The sequence below is a fragment of the Hordeum vulgare genome, chromosome 2H, assembly GCF_904849725.1.
Source record: "Hordeum vulgare subsp. vulgare chromosome 2H, MorexV3_pseudomolecules_assembly, whole genome shotgun sequence".
Lineage (NCBI taxonomy): Eukaryota > Viridiplantae > Streptophyta > Magnoliopsida > Poales > Poaceae > Hordeum > Hordeum vulgare.
Window position 1 is genome coordinate 283,786,576 of NC_058519.1, and position 18,252 is coordinate 283,804,827.

Consider the following 18,252-nt stretch of genomic DNA (forward strand, 5'->3'; position numbering starts at 1 on the left):
AGTGGCAATGGCGACATTGGATGTTTCCATCCCCTCACAACTTGTATCGTCTTCATCGTCATCGGAGGTGTACTCTTCATGGGCCACCAAGCCCCTTGGATGAGTCTTCTTGGTGAAGGTGTTCTTGTTAGGGAAGTACTGGGGCCTATCCTTGCGAATGAGCTTGCCACCGTTGTCCTCCCTCTTCTCATAGGGACAATATACAACAAAGTGACTCACATTGCCGCAGTTGTAGCATGTCCATACTCGTTGTTTGTTCTGGGACCCACTTGAGTTGTCCTTGGAGAAGTTGGGTCTTGAGTTTCTTTTGTTTCCCCAAAACTGCCTTGAAGCAAGAGCCATGTGCTCATGATAAGCGTATTTCGTATCTTCAGGGAAACCATCTTCTTCCTCTTCTTCTTCATCAACAATGGCCTTGGTCTTTAAAGCAAGGTTGGGAGATGCTGTTTTTGACCGAACACGAGCTAGCGCATTGTCAGCGGTCTTGTTCATGATATCCATAGCAATGAACTCATCCAACACTTCGCCTCAGGACAAGGTGTGAAAATCTGGTCTTTGCCGAATGATGGAAGACATGGATTTGTTGAAAGGCATGATCGCCTTGAGAAACTTGCACTTGATCCATGTGTCATTCGTATCTTTGCTCCCATGGTCTTGGAGAGAAACAACGAGGGCAGTCACCCTCCCATAGAGATCACGGGGGTCCTCATCTTCTAGCATCACAAACTCATCGGCCTGATCGAGGACCACTTCAAGGTTTGACCGTTGAATGCTTGAGCTCCCCTTGTACAGCACCATGATGTCCTCCCAACACTCCTTTGCACGAGTAAAGGGCCACAGGTGTGGGAGATTTTCTAGTGGTACAGCGGATTGACGGATGAACAATGCGGAATTGTTGTATTAGTTGTCCGCCTCTTCTCTTGGCGCAAGGTTCCTTGGATCATGAGGATAGTAACCTTGCTCGATGATTCTCCAAAGATTTTTTGAGTTGTGATTCAAATGAGATTTGATAGAAAAAACCCGATTAGCGAAATCACCTTTAACAAGTTTTGGAGGAGGTCCTAGGTTATTAATATGCGGGGTAGGAACCGGTCCTCCATAGACCGGAGGAGGGGTAACCGAGGCAAAAGTCGACGTCCCATTCCTGTCATGAGGGGAGGAGGTTTGAGCACCTTTAGCCACTTCCTTATTGGAATTGGAATCCGACACCGATGAGGTGGGTTCAACCACAAGCAACGGGTCGGGAGAGTTTCTCATCCCCTCAAGTAATTCTTTAAGCATGGATTTGACTTCGGTAGTCATGGACATCTTGAGTGAAGCCATGGCCTCATTCAAGTCGTCTCGTGTGACCGAAACCACCTCCACGGCCTCCGACCCTTTGGGTCGATCCCCACCATCATCAACCATACTCTTTGGGTGGTGAAATCCTTAATAAAGAGACGTAGCTCTGATACCAATTGAAATGATCGATATGGTTGAATAGTGGGGGGGGGGGTGAATATGCAACTACCTATTTTCATTGTTCAAGAAATCGGTAACTGGTAGCTGCTCGGTCGGTTTGGGAGTAGCGATTAATCGGGTGAATCGGTCTATTAACTGGATTAGTCGGTCGACCATTAATCGGTAGATTAAACAGAAACTTGCCAACTTATATCTAAATTTTTTATGTATCATACCATAATTCCATGCACCTAGCTATGTAATATACCAAAATACTCTATTGTAGGCATATAAAAAATAGATAAGAGGTAAAATTAATAATCGTTATACATCTAAATATATAAAATCTCAAAATTCAAATTGAGAAATTAAACATTTAAACTTATCCATATACTTGCTAACATACATCACATAATATACTACAGATAACAACCAAAACCAACAGTTCCATCCATCCATCTACAAAATTGTAATTCATAATCTACTAATATATGAATGTTGGATTCTCCAGTAAGGTATGGGGGGAAGATGGTAGTACCTTGCCTACAGGTGACACCATTGAGGAAGAGATTGGGGAGCATCCCGTAGGAGAGGATGGGGATTGTCCAAGGGGGGTGGGGTCGAGGCAAGCGACCAGAATGGCGGAGCAACTAGATCTTCCAGGTGTAGTGTGGAGACTGGCACTCGTGAGAACACGACTAGCCACCAGCCAGGTTAGGAGGGGATGAAAGGAGCATGAGGAAGCGCGAGGAGGGCCAAACCCTAGGTATTTAGTAGAAAGAGGGTGTGGGAGGCATTATGTGCCAAAATTATGGGTTTCGTTTTCCCACCAATTAATAGGCCAGTAGTGATTAATCGGTGTGACAACTAATTAATCGGTATGACAACTCATTAATCGGTCTAACTAGCCAATTAATCGGCATGGAAAGTTAACACGATGAATAGGCGTTATTCGATTCAGTCACCCTAAGAGTAGTGATTAACTGACAAGTTAACTGGTTAATCGGACGAATTCTTGAACAATGCCTATTTTAACTTGTCTTAACAAGATGATGTTAGCAAGAAAAGGTTCTCTATATGAACGACTAGGTGAGCAACCTATATGATGCTAACTTGTCACACCCTGTTTTTACCTCACTTCCACCGTAGTTCAAAATTTGAGTTCATTAATTTTTTTTCAAAACCAATGATGTGAGTGCCATGATTGTCATTGTGTGTTTGTATGCTTGATGAGTGGGTTCAAAAACCATATTTTCATAACATGATTATTCCCAAATATTCTTTTTCATATTTTTGACTATTTCAAACCTTTCTTTGGGTTGCACTACAAGTCCTTGGTGACAAGAGAGTGCTCTTACCCAAAGATGGTAATCTGGTTTCAAAACTATTTTCACTCTCCAAAATCATAAAATAATTATTTTACAAATTATGTTCCTATTTTACATGCATGTACATTTGTGGGTCCAGAAATGATATTTCTGTATGACAAATTACTTTTCTGCCTTAGAAAAATCTCAGAAAATTTGGAGATACTCACAGGACATATATTTTCCATACATCAGATTTTCAACCCCTATTTATATTCAAAATATTTGAGCAAAACCTTGAAAATCTATTCTGTCTGTTTTGATCTTTTGAAATATTTCCAAAGGAAATGTTACCAATAAAATCCTAGAAAATTCCAGCATCCTTCCCAAGCTATATTTGGTGGGCACACCAAGTTTCACCTCATTCCAAGGTGATTTGGTTCACCAAATAATCCTAAAACCCTTTGTGTCCAGAACCAAGTTGAAACATCTCTACATTGAGAAGTTTATCCAAATGGCTTGAAAATTCGTAGGAGTGTTCAAATCCCCAAATGAGGAGTCTATGCCAAAAATGGGATTTGCGGGGGGTAATGTACCCATAATCCCTTTGGAGGGGACATATATGTCCATTTGGGGGTGATTTCAAGTTTGCATTGCCAAACTTGTCCAATGAAGTTCAAATTTGGTGGAGTATCCTTTTTTTTGCATCAAACTTAATCCTGTTAACTCTCATCACTAGTGGTGAAGTGTTGCTATCCCAAACACGTGTCAAACCCCTTCTGCCATATTAGCAAACCTATTCCTACCTCACTGCACACCCATGCACTTTCCTCCAAACCCTTTGACCAAGCAGCCATCACGACTCCCCAACTGCATGAGAGTGGCCCCTCCTTGAATCCAAGGAGTAGAGACAAAAACCTCATTTTAAGTTCTGGTTCAAAGCTGGCATCCCTCCTTTAATCACACCCCATGGCCAACAGAGAGTCCCTCGGCTCTCAAACGGCTAGGCATCTCTAGACCCAGCTCGAGGACACCCCAGACATGGCCAAGGCGCCCCAGAGCGTGCCAGCATGTCGTGGCATGCCAAAACTACGCTCTCGGCATGCTGCTGGGCGCACCCGAAGCAAAGGTGGCCAGCCACGACCGGTTCGAGCTTCCCCCCGTTGCCCGTTTGTGTCCTCGACAACCTCTCTGTATCAGGGCAGCCCCAGGGCCCCTCCTTCCTCGCTTCGTTGACCCGAGCGACGGGTTCCCGCGCGTGCCAGATTTAGCCAGAAAACCACTACCATGCATGCATGCTCCTCCTCGCTCTCTCTCCCTCTCAATGGGTCACATGGGTCCTAAACCACGTCCGCATACCGTGGTTTCAACTCCGAGCACTCACTGCCCCTCCTGCGAGCTGCGGTGAATCCACAGGTGCCTCCGGCTCGGTGCACCGTCGAGGGCTTATAAATAGGCCCCGCCTCGCTCTAGCACCCCCATCCCACTCCTCCAGAGCCTAAATTCCACCCCTAGCCACTACATTGAGCACATCGAGCTCCTGTGCTCGAGATCGACCGAGGCCCACCTACTTCGGAGCTCCCTTGATCTCGGGCTATAGGCCAGCTCCGACACTCCTCTTACCTTCTCCGTGACCCTAGCAGCCTCAGGGAGCTTCCCCATCACCTCCCCGAGCTAATACCTGCCCGTAGCACCTAGTTCATCAACCTCCCGAATTGGCTCCGCCGCGACCACCTCGTCGCCGGTGAACTAGTACCTCCCCGTCGACCCCTCAACCACCAGCATGTAGGCGACGATGAGTTGGTTCCATTTCTGCCATCAGTTGGACTTGAGGGTGTAAGTAGAGTCGCCGATGTGCCTCCCCTCCTCTCTGTCCAGAGGTGGAAGACGACCCAGACAGGTGGGGCTCACTGTCGGTGGCTCTTCTCTCTCCTCCTCTCTCCTCTCTACCGCTGACCACAGGGGCCCACGCCTCAAGTTTGAACGTGGCCACGCGCACGCTTGAGGTGGCCGGCTGGCTGGGCCGGCCCAAGCCACAGCCCGAGCCAGGCCTGAGCCTCGGCCTCTTTTCTTTTTCTGTTTAACCTAGTTTTACAGGATTTTTATAAAATTTGTTATCCAATATATTTTTATTATTTTTCTAGCACAATTGTTCTAAAAATGAATAGAATTCAATAGATCATTTGCACAAAAATTTAAGACAATTTTTATGTTTAGTAATAATTAAAAAGGACATTTGGAATATTTTTGCTTTTGTTAAAATGATTTTTAAAATGATTCCTTGATCAAAACCAGAGACAAATATTTTCTAAATAATAATATAAATTTATCAGAATAAAGCAACATTTTAAAAGTGAGAGTGTGATATGTTTTTCATTGAGCTACTTATTACTTCTTTATTTATTACAACGATAGAAACCATGTTTGACGAAGGAGTTGAACTTGAAGACCCCGAAGACCCCGGATACTTAGCAGATCACGGCAAGCAGCCCTTTCACCATGTTTGAGCAAATATTATATTGCATGCTAAGTAGAACAAGTATTTACGTTGCATATGATCATAAGTATTATGTAACTCATCGATATGATGTTTCCGAAGGCTCCTCCGAAGCACTTGCATTTTGAGCATGATCCTACAACCTATGAGGATCACGCTAATATCATGTTGACAAGTAGAGATAAGCATAGTAGAAGCATGGGCATGATGATGGTAAATATCAAAGGTTTATGAAAACCCCGTCGGGTGCCACAAATGCCCGAGGGTGATGATGAGATAGGTGGCCACTTTTGGAGAAGCGGTGCACCGGGTTTATTTTGGTGTGAGTGATTTCGGAAATGGAATAGATTTATGATGTGTCGACCGTCCAACCTTACATGTGCGACCATGTTACCCCTTTATGGGACGGGGCTTTGTTGATTACTCTGGTCGGTGCTAGCAAAGAGCCACATTACTAGTGGCGGGAGTGATGTGTGGTCACTCTCATGACGGGGTCGTGCCAGGTAGGACGACTATGTCGTTTTCACGTGTTCCGGGCACACCGTTGGTCCTTGCATGGATGATACTGTCCAGAGTCGGTGCTCGTAAGACGTACATCATGTGGGTTGTGTACCAATTGAGTGGATCCATTTGTCTAGTATCGTGAGGGGAAAGACATTGATCGGGTACTTACGTCGGGTATGTTATATACCGCGAGTCATGGATGACAGGGAAGTTTCCCGGATCTCGTGGGTATAAATTACAACCTCTGCAGAGTGTAAAACTATTTGAATAGCCGTGTCCACGATAAAGGACAGTTGGGTAATCCTGCTAAACTACATCCAGTCGTTGCCGCATAAACCAAGTGTGCTTGTGTTTAATGGTGTTATCTGAGAAAGAGTTGATATGACCAAGTTTGGTGAATTGGCATATCGGGTGAACCGGAGTCTTATTCAGCCCATAACAGATATGTTGATATTTGTAACCTGTTCTTCTAAATACCATCTAGCTTATGATGCACATCCATCTATGATCATGTTTGCTTACAGTTAAGCTTCTATCCGCTAGTACTGCATGTTAGTTGTTATCATACCAAATGCATTATCCATATCATGGGCTATTTGCGAGTACATTCAAAGTACTCATTGGCTTGCCACTGGTTATGTTATTGACCAGACATGGAGGGACCGGAGTTTGGAGAAGAGTACGTCATCGGAGACGGACCTGCGAACTAGGACGCTTCCCAGTCAGAATGCCTGTTGGAGAAGAGTACGTCATCGGAGACGGACCTGCGAACTGTAGGAAGCCTTAGGTAGCATGGACAATAGCCGAGACGAGTAATGCACTCATCCCTTACACTTGAGATTTTCTACACCCACAGAAATTTCTAACGCTCTCCTACAACCTTGTAGATGGCCGCCGTACGTGAGATGCTTCTAGAGACGGGCTTTCCCCTACTTCTGAGAGATAGCCTTGAGAAGTGTCAAGTACGCCGTACACCCATTTTTCTCTACCACGAGCACGGGGTCAATGCCAACACAAAGGAATATCATGTGGACGTGATAGTGAAGGCTAATGACTCCCCAACTAGTTGGTTCTTTGAAGGACCACAAATGAAGAATCTGAGGTTGGCAGTGGAGACAACCGCACGAGAGGCGCTCGTGCATCTCCGTGATATCCTTCCTGAGATGGATAATGAGCCAGCTACTAATCACCTGCCTTTTATTAAGGACTGATTTGACGGGAGTTGGATGCTTAACCCATCCTCGGAGGACGGAACGCCACTCAAGTTTCAAACCTACTTCAGCCTCTCTACCGACACCTTGACTCACCTTCTGATCAAGGAATCTGTGACGCTTCCTCAAGAGATACACCAAGTCAAGGACCTACTTCGCATGGAAAAGATGAAGATCCGCAAGGTCAAGAAGGAAGGAGCACCCGGAGGGCAGTCAGCCATTGGCTTCCGAGGAGGAATACCACCGCTCCAGGCCACTCATATTCAGAGTCGACGTGTGACCGCGAAAGAATATACTGAGCTCCTCACTGCTTCACCAACTAAGAGACACCGTGATGGACCACTCCCCTCTCCCACACCACTGAAAGAGGAAGGTACCGGTGAGGATGAAGAGGAGGATCCTGCTGATCCTGCGTACGAGACCGAGCAGTCTGCCGCTTAGAGGAACGTCTTCGGCAATTAGGAGTCTTCCCCATGCGTAGTTGAGTTTGTGTATCGGTTCATGTGAACCATGAGTGTTGTGTGATCATGTATGATGCAAGCCCAATTTCTGCCTTAGGCAACTTGTAAGAGACTACATCACTCATTTTAATTCGCACACTAGCACGGTACCAAACCCCCTTATCTAGGAATATCATCCCTTATGATTCACAGCCAATTCGGCATATTGACTTATCTACTCCCCTGATAGGATGGTGATTTCAACACGCACCAGCACCTTCGACAACCCCAGCTCTGCCACCTCTCACCAGCAGCAGGGAACTGGTGGGAACGCTCAAGCTGGAGATCACCACGAGCAGCAGGAAGGCAAAATTCCTCCACCGCCGCCTCCTCCGGAGAGCCTGACTTTTGCTTAGTTCCTCCAAGCTCTCCGGGAGGAACATCAATCCAACCATGCCGCCATCCAAGAACTGGCTCAAGTCTTGGTGAACAATCCACCACAAAACGGAAATGGCAACGGTCACTCTACTCTTTCTGAGTTCATGCGGACTACGCCTCCTATATTCACAGAGACAACTGAACCATTGGATGCCGATGACTCGATTTGCACCATCGAAGACCTCCTCGCGCTGATCATGTGCACCGATGATCGCGAGAAAGTCCTTTATGCTTCTCACTATCTTGGAGGCACGACCAGGGCTTGGTGGGACGAATTCCAGATCATGCGAGAAGGGTAAGCTATCACTTGGGCAATATTAAAGGAAGGATTCCGCACTGGTCATGAAAGTGCGTTACATCGACTAGGGGGGGGGGGTGAATAGGCGATTTTTAGAATTTCATCACTCACGAAATTCCTTATGAGGAAATTCCTCAATGATGAATTACGTGCAACGGAAATAGCGCAGTATCAGAAGTGCAAGGACTACTACAACGGATTACTTGGTGAATATTATGAGAGTCGCTTTGCACAGTATACAGGTACAGAAAAAGCAGGTGAAGATTAACTCGAATGAAGAATTTGAGTTTGAGGAAATTCAGAGAAAGTCTTCAGAACAATTCTTCAAAGAATACAGATGAAAGTCTTCAACATACAATTCTGAGAAAATGAAAGAGTTGAAGAAATAGAACCCGTATCTTGATGAAGACAGTTGTTGATGACACAGTTCCAACTGTTGTGATAGTTGTTCGTCTGGTTTGGAGCGGCTTGGTATTGAAACCAAAGGACACCCAATCCCTACCGTATTCTCCTTGAGCTAAGGACACACAGTACTCGCCCAACACTCGTGGTAAGTCTTCAGGGCAAACTTCCAAACCCTCACAAACTCGGTCACCCAGTGATCCACAATTGACTGTTGGATGCTCTAGACCATGACGCCTAACCGTCTGGAGGATGCACAATCCTCAAAGGTAAAAGCCTTCAGTTCCACAGAGGAACAAATTCTTCAGTGATACTCAATCACTTTGTTTTTGGTTTGTGGTTTGGTGTTTGGGGTATTTCCTCACTTGATGATTTTCTCTCGAAGACTCTGAAGAATTTGGGTTGCTCTAAAATACAAGTGTCAGTTTATCGTGGAGCAGCCAACCTGCTATTGGTTGTGGGGGGGGGGGCTATTTATAGCTGGGAGCATCCCGACATGATTTGACATAAATGCCCTTAACTATTGTGACCGTTGGGTGGATAAGATCAGTGAGGTGGCGTGTGTCATGGCAACAGTTGGAACTTTCAACTGTGAAAGTCCTCATGTCTCTCACATTCCTCACCTTGAGGCTTTGGTAGGCTTTGGCTTGGGTTGAGCATCATGAGGAAGTTCATTCCGTAGTATTACTTCGAGTCCCTTTAACAGTACGGTGATCCTAGGACTCAAGAGTAAAGAAAATGAAACAAAAAATAGTAAATCTTCACGCTTCAAAGTCTCCACACTGATTTTCTTCAGGACACACCGAATTGGTCATCTACAATATCTTCATGAGGAATATCAATTTCATTGCAAGTTCTTCGCGATGAAAGTCTTCAACTTTAGATCAATTTCTTCAACCGAAGACATACATTTTTAGGGGTCGATATTCATCATATCACTCAAACTCCTCAGCGACTTATAGAGCCTGTATACACTTAACCTATAAGTCTTCAAACCACCAAAATCACTAAGGGCACTAGATGCTCTTACAATCTCCCCCTTTTTGGTGGTTGATGACAATTAGGTTAAGTTTTCAACGGGGATAAAGATATGAAGTGTAAATACGGAGTTTGTGGAATTTAAAATGAAGATACTGAGAGACTCCCTCTGAAGATGTGCATATTTGAGGAATTTTCTTTTTACAGCAGATGCACATTGATGTTTTTATCATGGAGATCCCCCCTGTATCTTGTAAATCATGCATACATTTGACATATAATATGAGGAATTTGAAAATGCATGATGAAAAATGGTGTCTAACGAATTTCAGCATGCGTGCATTAATATACTTTGAGAAATAAGCATGTGAAGAAAAATGTTCAAAAGAGTCAGAGTACCATCGGGCTTAAGTTACAACTCATTACATCAAAACACTTGAGAAGAACCAAGAGTTTGTAAATAATAATGTTTATAAGCCCTAAAATAGATCCCGTTTGAAGACTAACTCTCAGATTTCTCCCCCTTTGTCATCAAGTGACGAAAAGGGACAAAAATGAGGACTAACGCCCTTTGAAGAAATTCACTTCTTGGTTGATGAAGAGGCGTGAGGATTCTTGGAGACACGCTTCTTCCTTGGACCAGTTGCAGTGCCTTCTCGTTCTTCATCTGACTCAGCAGTGCGGAATGAAGCAAATGAACTATCCTCCAAGTCAGGAACTGGAATTGGCTTGAATTTCTTATTAGGAGGCCACGACCAGTCGAAGTCTTGAGTAAACTCCAATTCCTCAAGTTCCTCTTGAGTATTCAGATGAGCCAAGGTGGCCCAGGTTCGATCAAACACCTCATGAAGATAATAGTGATGTTTCTTCACTCCATTCTGAGTTTTGTTGAGGGTTTTCACAATGGCATTGAAGTGACGTTTAACCCACTTGTGATTACGATCGACCTTCTAATGAAGACTGAGGAGTAGCTCTTTGTTATTCATCACTCTGGGGCAGTTGGGCTTGGTGGACCTTGGGTATGAAAAATATGAGTCTGCCTTGCGAAATTGGGCATCAAGGTGCCTATTTCCTTCATCAATAACAAATTTTCCTTTTCCTTCAACAGGATCAAATGATTTCTTGATGACTTCGATCGGCGGCAGATATCTGAGGTGATTTTGAAAATCAGCTTGGTAGTTGATGCCTGACCTGTTTCTGATGAATATCATAATCCACGATGCATAAATCTTCAATTCAAATGGTGATAGTACATTGTCAGCCAATGTCCTCAAGAAGAAATCATGAAGGTTCATCGGTATGCCATGGATGACATTGAACAGGGTATTCTTCATGATGCCTACGACATCTTCATCATCATCATGCCCTTTGATTGGAGCAATGGCATAAGACAGGATTCTGTAGACTGTTCTTGGTTCATACTTCAATCTTGTACCAGAAGTCGAGTCCTTGGAGGTTCGTCCTTGGCCAAAGGCATCATGAGGACTTCCATCAGTCTGTTGGGCAATTCACGTTCATCATACATCAGCACTGCATCCTCTAAGGGAATTGAGATTGGAAGACCTAGAAGCAATTTAGTGGCAGGCGCTTTGTAGTGCGTGTGCTGAGTCATCCAATCCAAAACCCAAGTGTTGACATCCTTTGGGTCACTAGAGATGTGCAGAGTGGCATAGAACTGAAGAATGATCTCAGTGTTCCAATCACCGATGTCAGTGCAGAAAGGCAATAATCCAGCTTCGTGAAGAATGTTGAGGACTGGAGCAAAGCAAGGTATTTCCTCCATATCACAATGAGGAATATGGGTATGCTGAAATATCTTGGTTCTCCCACAGAGCACTGAAGCATAATAGTCGAGTTGGTTCCTTGTCCAAAACTTCATGTGTCTGATTCGAAGCTTATCATATGTATTTTAACCAGTGAAGTACATGTGCTCTTCATAAAATGCCTCTTTCTAAACATTTGACTTTTTGGAGAAAGGCCGATTCTGCTATGGTTGAAGATTATGCTGCTGTTCTTGAGGAGTAGCCACTACCCTTGTTGTTTCTGTGTTTACCACAACAATAGCGGTTTGAGTGTAGGGCACAATAGCATTTTCTTCAGTCTGGGAATTTTCCTCAGTTTGAGGATTTTCCTTAGCTTGAGAAATTTGCTTGTTGGAGGAGGCAGTTGCATTATTTGTTGCTGCATTATCTTCAGCCGATTCTTGAGCAGATTCCTCACGAAAGCTTTTCCCATCAGAACCAGTGAGGATTTCAGTTGTAGCAGGTGTTAGGGGAATTTTAGTTGACCTTGGTGAGCAAGGATGAGTCTCTTCCCAGAAATCATCATGAATCACTGGAGTGCTGCACCCAGTTTCATCATCACTCGCTTGTTCTTCAGTGGTCTTTGAAGGAATGGTGGACTTAGGAATATCGTCTGTCTGTATTTCCTCAGCCATGAGTTCTTCATCTTCAACATCCTCCATTTCAACATCATCTCCAGGAATGACATAGTCAACTCCGAAGGGAACAATCAAGTAAGATGGAGCTACATTCAGAGGAGTAGGATCCACCGCGGCAGTTGAAGACTCTGACTGAGTGTCCTCTTGGCGTTTGGCCTCTGAGGTTTCTGAGGTCATTTAAGCTTTCCTCTTCTTTGCTTCTTTCTCAGCCGCTTTAGTTTTCTTCATGTCTGATGCAGACAAAGTCACTTTCTTCACATTTGAGGGTTGTGGTGAAGGAACAGTTTCTTCAGGCACTGGTACAGTGTCAGGTCTGGCAGTCTCATCAGGTGGAGCATTTTCTTCAGCTCGCGTATCTTAAGGAATTTCCTCAGCAGCTAGTTCATCAGTTTCATCTTCCTCACGCAGCTGAACAGTGTAGCTGGAATGAGGTGCTGCTTGCTGCTTTGTAGGGGTCGTTCTCTTGTTGTATTCACCAGTTGCGGAAGATGGAACCATCATGAAATTCACCTTGACTCCTTCACGATCAGTGTGAAGACTTGTATACTTATCTGCTAGGGTTTTAAGTTCAGCCTGAGTTGATACAAGTGCTTCAGGCGTCAGCTTGAGAAGATTTTGCTTGAGGAATTTCTCCTTCTTGATTTTTGCAGCCTTTGCTTGCTTGGTTTGCTGCTCTTTCCACTTTGCATCATTGATGAAAGTGGCTACCATGTGGCTTACACCAGGGGGAAGCTTTAAATCATCCATATGAGTGTTTGGATCTTCACACCAGAGGTCTATGAAATCCAGCAAAACCGTCGGGTCCATTGCTAGAGGAATAGAGCTGCCTGAGGCTTGACAAACTCGTTCCTTCTTGTTTCTGATGATAGCTTGAAGTGTCTCCTCATCAAATTCTTCACTTCCTTCTAATGCAGAAGGAATGTTGATGACTTTGCTAGGACTCGGCTTGATGCCTCTTCTACCAGTCATTTTAATCTTCAATAAAGGTGGTGAAGAATTTGCGGCAGAGCTCGTGACAGACGACACTCAGTAACTTGATTGAGGAGGCTGATGCTTAGTGAGCTGCTTCTATTGAGGTTGTGAAGACTATGTTGTTGTTGAAGATATTGCCACTTTTGGAGCCTTCTGAGGCATTTGCTCTTTTGGCACTGAGACTTTGGAATTCTTCAACACAGTCCTCTTCTGACAAATTGCTGTAGCAGAGGCCTCAACAGCTGAAGAGGTGGCGGCAGTGCCTGCAGCAGCAGAGTCATCATTGAATTTCTTCACAACTGCTTTTGCATTCTTGTGTAGCTTAGACAGATATTTGCTCTTCTCATCAGGATAATCCTCAATGGTTTCAACGCCTGAGGGATGAGCGGTTTGTTGATCACCCTTAGGAGGCCTCTTGCAAGGTGGCTGTCACATCCCTAACCCTTAAGCAAGATAGCATTGTGCTCATGTCTTCTTTGCATTTGCATCTAAGAAGTTTCAACAAAAACAACAAAGTGGCAAAGGAAAAACTCAAAACCCTAGCCACCATTTCAATTAAAGGAAATTTCAACTAGTTCAAAATCAATGAACCCAAAATGGCCTCAAGAAATGTTCAAACTTTCTGATAAATCATGAAAGTAAATGAGCATTGGAGAAAACTATTTTCTTGACACTTTAAGCATTTTAAATAAATGCAAAAGCCACTGGTTCGAAATTTAAAATTTGAAATCAGAAACTATAATTTTCCAAAAATGTTGAAAGTCTTGGAAATGAGTGGGGATATTATAACAAATATTTCAGGAGGTCTAAAATAGTTTTTACTTTTTGTTTTGGAGCTGAAATAATTAGCAAAGCAGTAAATAGCAAAACAGAAAAACAAAAACAGAGAAAATGGGAAAAAACTTACCTGTCGCCTAAGCCGGGCCGGCCCATCTCCCCGCTCGTCCCCTCCCTCGCAAGTAGGCAGCAGGAGGTGGCCGCCGCCCCCTTCGGCGCGGCCACGCACCTGCGTGCCTGCCTGGCCGCCGGTTCGCGCTGGCGACGACGGGGATAAGCTCCCCAGAGCTTCCCCTATCCATTCCCCGCCTCGGTTCTTCCCCTCCTTCCGGATCCCCTCCTTCTCCCTGCTGCCGCCATTAGAGCCGAGCTCGAGCTCGAGCTGGCCGTGCCCCTGGCCATAGGATCCCCTCCCAGAGCACGCCATTAGGTCCGCCTCATCGCCCTGGTCGTCTCTGCAGAAGCCGAAGCCTCCTCGAGCCCTGCAACGCCCGCAACGCCGTCGTCTTCCTCCTCCGGCCGCCGGACCTCTCCCGTCGATTCGTCGCCCCCAGGCCTTCCCCGAGCCGTCTGAGCTCTGCTCTGCACTCCCTGTGAGCATGCGGTCGTTTTCCCTAAGTTTTCCCCGTCGATCCCCTCCTCTAGCCCTAGTTTCACCGGAGCCCGACGAGGACCGGCGCTGCCGCTCGTCGCCGGTAGCCCTCCGATGATCAGCTCGTCCTTCCGAGAGCACCAGCAGCTCCAGGACGACGCGTAGATGCCGTAGCAGCTAAGAACCGAGCGTAGATCCCCCTAATTCAAAGACCCCGAGGACGCCCGAGCTTCGGCCGCCGCTCCGGCTCGTCGCCGACGCCTCTTCCGGCGACCCTAGCCTCCCCAGTTGGTCCTGCCAGATCGGCCACTTCGCGAGCATGCTGTAGCTGCCAACCGCGTGCGTTTTGGTGTTGTGCAGCGCCGTCTAGGTCGCCTCCGGCGAGCCCTCCGCCGCGGGTCTGGTCGCCGGCGACCACCCTCCGGTGGACGTCGACGTGGCTGATCATTAGGGCGTAATCGCCCTCCCCTCAGTCGCTGACAGAGGGCCCCACGCCTGGTCAAACCCCAATTAGGGGCTGGTCAGCGCGGGATTAGTCCCAGAGAGGCTGACCAGTGGGCCCCCCCTGTCAGGTTTGACCTGCACAGGTTGGCTGACCTGCTGACGTCAGCCTGATGCAATAAATGAAATTTCCAGTATAAAACTAATTCAGGAAATTGCTAAAAATTGCAAAAATCATAGAAATTAATCTGTAACTCCAATGAAAATAAATTATATATGAAAAAGTATCAGAAAAATTCAAGTATTCTGATTATGCTATTTTCAACTATGTTTGAAAAAGTTACAGGACCCTAATTTGTGAAATAAGGAATAATTCAATTCTTTTAATCACTTTATAAATGGAATTTGCAAAAATATCCAAATTTCATTATAAATGCAATGATCACACACTGCCCTAGATATAAATCAGTACCATAACATGACATTTCATGCATGTTAACATTAAGTTGATCTGAGCATCAGGTCGAAACAATTAAACCGGTATCCGAGAATACCCGTTTGAATTGCTATTCGAATGTGATTCAAATCAACTATAAACCTAAAACATCTTGATTATAATAACTTATCACTTTGCATTCTCATGCCATGCTCATGCATCATTTTGATTGCATATGATTGTTATTGAATGTTGCCATTCATTTCGGTAGGCTCCGCACCCCCGGATTCCACCGAATATCCGTCTGATGGATATCGTTCCTCCTCTGAGCAACAAGGCAAGCAACCCTTTTGATCATCCCGATAAATCCCATGTTCTTGCTCCTGCACCCAATTATTGCATTAGGATCAAATGCTTCAACTGCTTTTGCCACAATAGTTGGACCCACTTCCTTTGCATGACCTAATCTTGTCACGGTAAATAGCCAAACCTTGCAACCTAGCATACCTGGTAGTTGCTTGAGCTATGATGTGCCTTATCCTGCTATGCATGCTATGCTTAGAGTTGTGTATGGTCTGTCATCTGGGAGATGAACAGAAATGTGGAATGTGTTTGGTGAGCAAAGGTTGTGTGTTGAACTTGATTTGGTAAAGGTACCGGTGAAAGGCTGTGTAGGAGTACATGGCGGGTTGTTTCATTGGAACCGTCCTTAGGAACTGAGTTCCGTGTATGTAATCCAAGACTAGATACTACCACATGCTGGGCCCTGAAATATGACCCCGCTCGGCCTATTAATCGCGTAGTACCCGGTGTAGGAGTTGCAAGTAGTTTCTGGTGTTTATAGTAATGTTGGAGGCCGTGCATGGTGCTGACCTGAGAGGTGGGCCGTGATGCGGTAGGCAGTGGCACGGTGTACCAAGTGGCACCCGGATGGTGGGCTTGGGAACCCTGCGCACATCGTTTGAGGCCGTGGCGGAAACCTCGGCCGGACTTCCGTACGGGTTACTCTAAGATAGGCGATAAACCTGGACTAGGTACTAGTGTGGTTAACGGTCGTGGCCGACTCCCTCGCTGGGCTTCCGCTTGAAGGTTGCCGAGGTGCATGACGTGCACATAGCGATAAGTGGCGAGAGGGTGTGTGACGAAGTACACCCCTGCAGGGTTATGATCTATTCGAATAGCCGCGTCCGCGGATATGGACTACTTGGAGACATATGTTGTTCATAGATAACTTCAATGGCTACTCATAAAATTGTCAAGATAAGCGTGAGTGTCGTGGACGACATTTCTGTATGGAGACGGAATGATTCCACGATAGTGTATTGTTGTGGTGTTAGTGGACTCGTGTGCAAGAAATCAAGTTGTCAAAACTAATTTCAAAATGCAAGTTGTCTAGCCACGAGTTAAATGCTGACTTTCCGCATGAAACCCCACAATACCTTTTGATACCTTGCATGAGTAGTTAGTTCTCCTAAAGTCTTGCTGAGTACCTTCGTACTCATGTTTGCTTAATAAATGTTGCAGAGGTTGCTAATGACCCTAATGGGGGGTTCTTCGTAGACATCGACGACGACGAGTAGCTGGTGTCCCAGCTACGATCTGGCCCTACGTCGGCTCTGTAGTATAGTCAGGCCATGTGCCTTCTAGTTGCACTGTCTGAACCCAGACAGTTTATAACTCTTCCGCTGGCTTGTAATTGTATGACTGCTATTACAGTTCATGAGACCCTTGATGTATAATATTATGTGTGTGGCTCTTCTGAGCCTCTTAATTAAAGGTTGTATGTTTATGGTTATGTTGTGATGCCATCGATGTATCTATACATATCAGTATGCCATACGTACGTGTGTCGTACTTGATATGTATGGGGTTCGATTACCTAGCCGTGAACTTTAGTAGCACCCCTTACAAGGAAATGCCCCTTTGTGATCCAACGAGCCTTGGTAGTTCGCTACTGCTCCGGACACATTGATTGACCGGCATGTGTCCTTCTTAGCTGTTGTGTCTGTCCCCTTTGGGGAAAAGTCACGCGATGTAATGGAGTCCTTGTAGCTTGCTACGACTCGTCTACACCCGCTGATGACTGACACCTGCTTTGTTGGGTCATGTATGCCTGTCCTTGTGCGGTACTGCCACTTTGGTTTATAACTAGACATGTCGATCCGGGTTTTTGACATTGGATTGCTAGCGACACTATCACATACGTGAGTCAAAAGACTCAAACGGTCCCGGCTAAGGTAAGGCTGCAGCCGTGGAGTTAACCGTGCGTGAGACCACAAAGGGATGCGATGTGTTACAAGCTGGATTCCTATGGCTTACGAGCGGGGTCCCGACAGCGTTGGTATCAGAGCCTGACTGACTGTAGGATTACTAAGCCAAACTGGTCGAAGTTGAGTCTAGAATTTCTTAGTTATATATAAGGGAATTGTTTGTGGAAGGGAACGTAACACTCTTGTTCTCTTCTCAAGATATTCTATTCTGGTCATCCTCGTCTTTTCTGCGGGAATTAAGGACTAGGTTACTCATCTTCTCCTAGGCTCGTATTTCTGATCGGTAGATTATAGGACTACGGGTCGAGAGATATTGGGTTTCTTTTATTCCTAGGAAGCAGGAAGTAAGTTTGGTGACCAGAGAGTTGAACTTGATAGTTGAGTGGTTACGTTATTCCACTTTGGGTTGTCTCAAATTTGTTTTGAGCATTTACAGCCGTTATGCTGCCCAATTTTTGCATTCAGAGCTCTAATGCTTTTGCATTACTCTCTATTTACAGATGCCTGGCCGTCCTTCTCGTCAGGTGGTACGTCTGACCAGCTGCATTGATGTGCCGGGTCATACGGCCATGCTGGTCAGGGTGATGTCGGTGTGCGGTTACCGCTGGTACCCCGAGTACACAGTGGAGGAACAGTACCGAGACTTCAACCAGAGCCAGTACATTTGCACTGTTAGGGTATTTCCAGATTACCCTGGAGCTGAGGAGCCAATCCATTGGTCCTATGGGTTGGGGGTCACCGTTGACATGGCAGTACAGGATGCTACCTATTCAATGCTGACTATTATGAGAGCGAGACATGCACTGCTG